Below are 6,658 nucleotides of genomic sequence, written 5' to 3'. Positions count from 1 at the left end.
TCTGTTCTATCCGGCTTTTACAGCTCTGAGACTGCAGTTTGCATTGAGCCTGCAAATTTTAGAAGGTTGTAGTGAGACTGCACTGCTCTTCCATCTTGCTTTATTTAATATTCCCACCTTGAGCTTGGTTTCACAAGAAAGGGCAAGATATAAACTTAGATAGATATTTATTTTTTTTAAAGTACAAATTACTTGCTAGTCTTATCAATTCTTGTTTGGCTTTCTTTGAAATCCCTCCGGTTTTGGACTAAGGCAGTAAAGGCTCATCTTAATGAGTGGGGCGGTGGGGCGGGGGGCAGCCAATGAGGGGCAGCTGCCTCTGGTTGCTGGCAGCTGGGGTTGCTCCTCTCTCTCCGCCACCCTGCCCAAGAGCCATGCTGCTTGCAGGCTGGCCATTCTTCAGGCAGAACTGTGTGATGCCCTGCAGCTCTACCTGATGAATGGCCAACCTGCAGGCAGCATGGTTCTTGGGCAGGGTGGGAAAGAGCGGCGCACCAGAGCCGCTTGCACCCAGGGGCAGCTGCACCTCGTTTGGCACCCCAAGGAGGGAAAACAACCACCACAACCACCAAGTTTTACTTTAAATGTCATTTAAGTAACATCTTAGTGGTGGTTCTCATAACAGCCTTGGTAGTTTTTTCTCTGGTGGGCACGAGGGCGGGACTTATTCCCCAGACTTAGGCAGGCATCCTGCATCCACACGACCAAAGGCCAAGAGCTGACGTCTGGTGGCTTATAGGCCACCTCCAGCCTCAGAGGCAAGACGCCTCTCAATACCAGTTGCAGGGGAGCCAGAGCAGCAGGAGGGAGGGCAGGCACATATCTCTTGCCTGTGGGCTCCCCAGAGGCATGTTGTGGGCCATTGTGTGACACAGGATGCTGGACTAGATGAGCGTCCTTGGGCCTGATCCAGCAGGGCTGCTCTTATGCCAGCCATCATCACAGGAGGCAATAAGGAGCTACCAGCAAAGTGACCACAGAGAGAATGCAGTTCCCTTCTCCAACATCCGACCAGCTGGCCCCGGCATTTCGCTGGAGCAGATGCAAAGGCCAGGAGGGGAGGTTCCCAGCTTGAGGACAGCTGGCCCTATCTTGGTGGACTCTTCTTAGGAACACAGGAAGCTGCCTTCTACTGGTTTTCATACAGAAATAATTTAAGAAATTAATTAAATTGCTCCCTGTCCCCAAAGGGCTCACAATCTAAAAAAGAAACATAAGAAAGACCCCAGCAATAGCCACTGGAGGGATGCTGTGCTAGGGTTGGATATGGCCAGTTGCTCTTCCCCTGCTCAATAAAGAGAATCACCACTTTTAAAAGGTGCCTCTTTGCTCAGTTAAGCAGGGGATGCAGCCGGACACACAAATTCTGCGTTGTCTTGCGAATTCTAGCTTATCTTGAAGTATTTCCAGGTTTCTAAAATGCTGGTTTTAAGCTACTTTTTCTGAAAGTGCTGGAGCAAATAGGGAGAAGCAATGAGGTAGAATCATTAGCATGATAAGAGGCACACCCTCTTTAGAAATGCAGATATAGCTCTTTAGTATCCACCATTGGCTAGAAGGAAAACAGGAGGCATGCCATGTGAACTTGCATCAAAACAAAAACTGAGAGCCATGGGGCGGGGCTGCTTCCCTCAATGCCAAGAGTGTGATTCGGAGTGGCTTCACTCAACATTTATCCCGCAGCATGAAGCCAAGTGTGAATAACCCTCAGGGAGGGAACCTGGGACCTTCAACAATAAAGCAGTCAGTTGCTCCTCCACTGAGCTATGGCCCCATCCCCTCAGGGCAATGCAGTGCTCACATGTAGCCTCTCATCAAAATGCAAGCCAGGGCAGACCCTGCTTAGCAAATGAGCAAATGCTACCTCAAGACCCTCCTTGACTTATACCATCATAACAAGAGTGGGCGGAACACCCAGAAAGAAAGAGCCCTTCAGGAAAGCGGAGGAGTGCATAACAAAATATATGTTTATTAGGTTTATTTTGTTTGCTAGGCATGTATTTACCATTTTTCAAGCAAACCCTGAATACAATCATTAAAACAGCAAGCATCCAGTTTATAAGTACACAAAGTGTCCAGCAGCGCCTCTTATGTGATGACTCCGGGTCAGTTTCAGTTCATGACTCCTGAGATGTGGACAAGTTGCTTGGAATGGTGTGGTCTACCACCTGCCCTCTTGATCCTTAAATGATGATGAATCTTTATTAAGGTCAATTACCCATAACAGAAACAAAACAATACAGCTCATTTCACAGGTACAAGAAAAATTATTTAACCAGATCAATCTAATACCATTTACTCAACCAATTTGGATCTAATCTTGCTTGCTGCTGCACAGAATTTAGCCACATTCAGTGTAATACATTCACTGCAGTCTGCTAACAGAAAAGAAACATACCTGTCCTCTGTTCTACCAGGGATATTCAGTAAAAAGGGGAAATCAATTCAGAACGAATATCCCTGTAAAATAAGCAATATAGCAAAATTCTATAGCCACCAATTCTACACCTTGACCACAGGAACAGATCCAATTATTAATAGGGATTTCCTTATATCTGCCCTCTACTACAGCTCCCTTCTTGATTCTTGCCCAACATGGCTTATAAAATCTGGCAGGGAGGCTGTTGTAGAGGGCCTGGTAGAGCTTATAAATGCTTCTCTGAGGGAGGGCAGGATGCCTCCTTGTCTTAAGGAGGCAATCATTAGACCACTTCTGAAGAAGCCTGCCTTGGATCCCTCAGAGTTAAATAATTACAGGCCTGTCTCCAACCTTCCATGGTTGGGAAGGTGATTGAGAGGGTGGTGGCCTCCCAGCTCCAGGCAGTCTTGGAGGAAACCTATTATCTAGACCCATTTCAAACTGGCTTTTGGGTGAGCTATGGGATGGAGACTGCCTTGGTCGGCCTGATGAATACTCTCCAACTGGGAATTGACAGAGGAAGTGTGACTCTGTGTTGGTCCTTTTAGATCTCTCAGCGGCTTTCGATACTATTGACCATAGTATCTTTCTGGAACGTCTGAGGGGATTGGGGGAGGGGGGCACTGCTTTGCAGTGGTTCTGCTCCTACCTCTCGGGCAGATTCCAGATGGTGTCTCTTGGAGACTATTGTTCTTCAAAATCTGAACTTTCCTGTGGTGTCCCTCAGGGCTCCGTATTGTCTCCAATGTTGTTTAACATCTACATGAAACTGCTGGGACTCTGGGAGAGATCATCAGGGGATTTGGTGCAGGGTGTTATCAATATGCTGATGACACCCAAATCTATTTCTCCATGTCAACATCATCAAGAGAAGGCATAACCTCCCTAAAGTAGCCTAACCTACTTCACAGGGTTGTTGTGAGGAGAAACCTAAATATGTAGTACACTGCTCTGGGCTCTTTGGAGGAAGAGCAGGATATAAAATGTAAATAAAATAAAATAAAATAAAAAGCCTACCTGGAGGCAGTAATGGGCTGGATGAGGGATAACAAACTGAGGCTGAATCCAGATAAGATGGAGGTACTTACTGTGCGGGGTCAAAACTCAGGAGATGATTTTGATCTGCCAGTTCTGGATGGGGTCATGCTCCCCCGGAAGAAACAAGTATGTAGTCTGGGGGTGCTTCTGGATCCGAGCCTCTCCTTGGTGTCCCAGGTCGAGGCAGTGGCCAGAGGTGCTTTTTATCAGCTCCAGCTGATACGCCAGCTGCATCCGTTTCTTGAGATGAACAACCTCAAAACAGTGGTACATCTGCTGGTAACCTCTAGGCTGTATTACTGTAATGCGCTCTGTGTGGGGCTGCCTTTGTACGTAGTCTGGAAACTGCAGTTGGTTCAGAACGCGGCAGCCACGTTGGTCTCTAGATCATCTAGGAGAGACCATATTACTCCTGTCTTGAAGGAATTGCACTGGCTGCTGATACTTTTCCAGGCAAAAAGCAAGGTGCTGTTCATTACCTATAAAGCCCTAAACAGCTTAGGCCCTGGGTTTTTAAGAGAATGACTTCTTCGCCATGAGCCCCACCACCTGTTAAGATCATCTGGAGAGGTTCGTCTGCAGGGAACGCCTTCTCTGTTGCTGCCCCTGGACTTTGAAATGCGCTCCCTGTTAAAATAAGAGCCTCCCCATCTCTGGCAACTTTTAAAAAGTCACTGAAGACACACTTATTCACCCAGGCTTTTAGCAATAGCAATAGCAATAGCACTTACATTTATATACCGCTCTATAGCTGGAGCTCTCTAAGCGGTTTACAATGATTTTAGCATATTGCCCCCAACATTCTGGGTACTCATTTTACCGACCTCGGAAGGATGGAAGGCTGAGTCAACCTTGAGCCCCTGGTCAGGATCGAACTTGCAACCTTCTGGTTACAGGGCGGCAGTTTTACCACTGCGCCACCAGGGGCTCTTTTAATTAGATTAATGGTATTAAATAATTGTAATACTGGGTTTTAAATGTTTTTAATCTTTTAAATGATTTTAATTGTTAATTGATTTAATGTTTTAAATGATTTTAATTGTAAACTGTCCAGAGACGCAGGTTTTCAGTGGTATAGAAATATTTTAAATAAAGATTTAAAAGAAAAAAAAGTACCAAAGGACTTTGCAAAGAGCCTGTTGTTTGCATGTGGCACTCTTAAATGACATGACTGAGTCACCTGTTCCAGGATCTCTCCTCCCCTCAGAGCAAGTTGATTCCACAGTCACCCTGGAGTGCCAGTTGGGGGTCACCTCAGTTGGAACAGGGCCCCAATTGCCTTATCTCCTTAATCTGTGGTCTTGCATCATGTGAACATCTTACTTAAATCCAATTTCTCTGGATGACAGAGATGGCAGCTGGACCAATGTTCCCTGTAACAAGAATTCCCAGATGCTGTTGACTACAACTCCCATCATCCCTAGCTGTGTTGGCTTTTGGCTGGAGATCGTGGGAGTTGTAGTCTGCAACGTCTGGGTATTCCTGTCAGAGGGAACACCAACCTGGACTCCTTTTTCCTCCCCGGATACTTTTGGCCAAGGCCTTCATTCTTCTGGATCCCAGACTTCATTCCTTGAAAGACATTCTGTACTTGCTGTTCCTTGTGACAAAAGCAGAAGGGGAGCTTGAAAAAGCGTCCTGACCAACAAACGGAAAGCGATCCCATCGCCATGACAGCCATGGGCGGCGAGGTTTCCTTGGCAACGCATCTCCAAGGCTCACGACAGGTCACTGGAGCGTGTGTGAAAAAAGTGTGCCGATATTTTATCCCCAGTGCTGTGGAGAGGAGACCGTTTCTGGACGGGCAGATGGAGCCTCCTGGATACAGTGTGTCCTGTCAGGAGGGGTTGGTATTGCAGGGAAGCCAGATTATTTATTAATTTAATCTAATTTAATTATTTATTTATTGGATTTTCAACACAGTGCTTTATGTAGCAGAAGATTTGAGGAAAGAGTTTGCAATCTATATACACTCACAGGAGCGGCCCATCCACTAGGCAAACCTAGGCAGTCGTTTAGAGCACCAACACCTGGATGGAGCATAAACAGTGCCAGGATATACAGTGAGGGAAATAAGTATTTGATCCCCTGCTGATTTTGTCCGTTTCCCCCTGACAGAGAAATGACCAGGCTATAATTGGAATGGTAGGTTTATTGTAGCTGTGAGAGACAGAATAACAACAAACAAACCCTCAAAAGCCCAGTGCCCAAAAGTCAGCGATGGATTTGCATTGTAGTGAGGGAAATAAGTATTCGATCCCTTCACAAAAGATGTCTTAGTACTTGATGGCAAAACCCTTGTTGGCAATCACAGAGGTCAGACATTTCTTGTAGTTGGCCACCAGGTTTGCACACAACCCAGGAGGGATGTTGTCCCACTCCTCTTTGCAGATCCTCTCCAAGTCAGATAGGTTTCGAGGCTGATGTTTGGCAACCCGAACCTTCAGCTCCCTCCACAGATTTTCTATGGGATTAAGGTCTGGAGACTGGCTGGGCCACTCCAGGACCTTCATGTGCTTCTTCTTGAGCCACTCCTTTGTTGCCTTGGCTGTGTGTTTTGGGTCATTGTCATGCTGGAATACCCATCCACAACCCATTCTCAATGCCCTGGCTGAGGGAAGGAGGTGCTCACCCAAGATCTGACGGTACATGGTCCCGTCCATCGTCCCTTCGATGCGGTGAAGGTGTCCTGTCCCCTTAGCAGAAAAACACCCCCAAAGCATAATGTGTCCACCTCCATGTTTGACGGTGGGGATGGTGTTCTTGGGCTCATAGGCAGCATTCCTCCTCCTCCACATACGGCGAGTTGAGTTGATGCCAAAGAGCTCGATTTTGGTCTCATCTGACCACAACACTTTCGCCCAGTTCTCCTCTGGATCATTCAGATGTGCATTGGCAAACTGCAGACGGGCCTGTACATGTGCTGCCTTGAGCAGGGGGACCTTGCGGGCACTGCAAGACTTCAGTCCTTCACGGCGTAGTGTATTACCAATTGTTTTCTTGGTGACTATGGTTCCAGCTGCCCTGAGATCATTGACAAGTTCCCCCCGTGTAGTTCTGGGCTGCTTTGTCACCGTTCTCATGATCATTGCAACTCCACGAGGTGAGATCTTGCATGGAGCCCCAGACCGAGGGAGATTGACAGTTGTTTTGTGTTTCTTCCATTTGCGAGTTATCGTGCCAACTGTAGTCACCTTCTCA

This window comes from Hemicordylus capensis, chromosome 4 (assembly GCF_027244095.1).
Source record: "Hemicordylus capensis ecotype Gifberg chromosome 4, rHemCap1.1.pri, whole genome shotgun sequence".
NCBI classification, from domain to species: domain Eukaryota; kingdom Metazoa; phylum Chordata; class Lepidosauria; order Squamata; family Cordylidae; genus Hemicordylus; species Hemicordylus capensis.
This window is presented reverse-complemented; position numbering follows the sequence as displayed.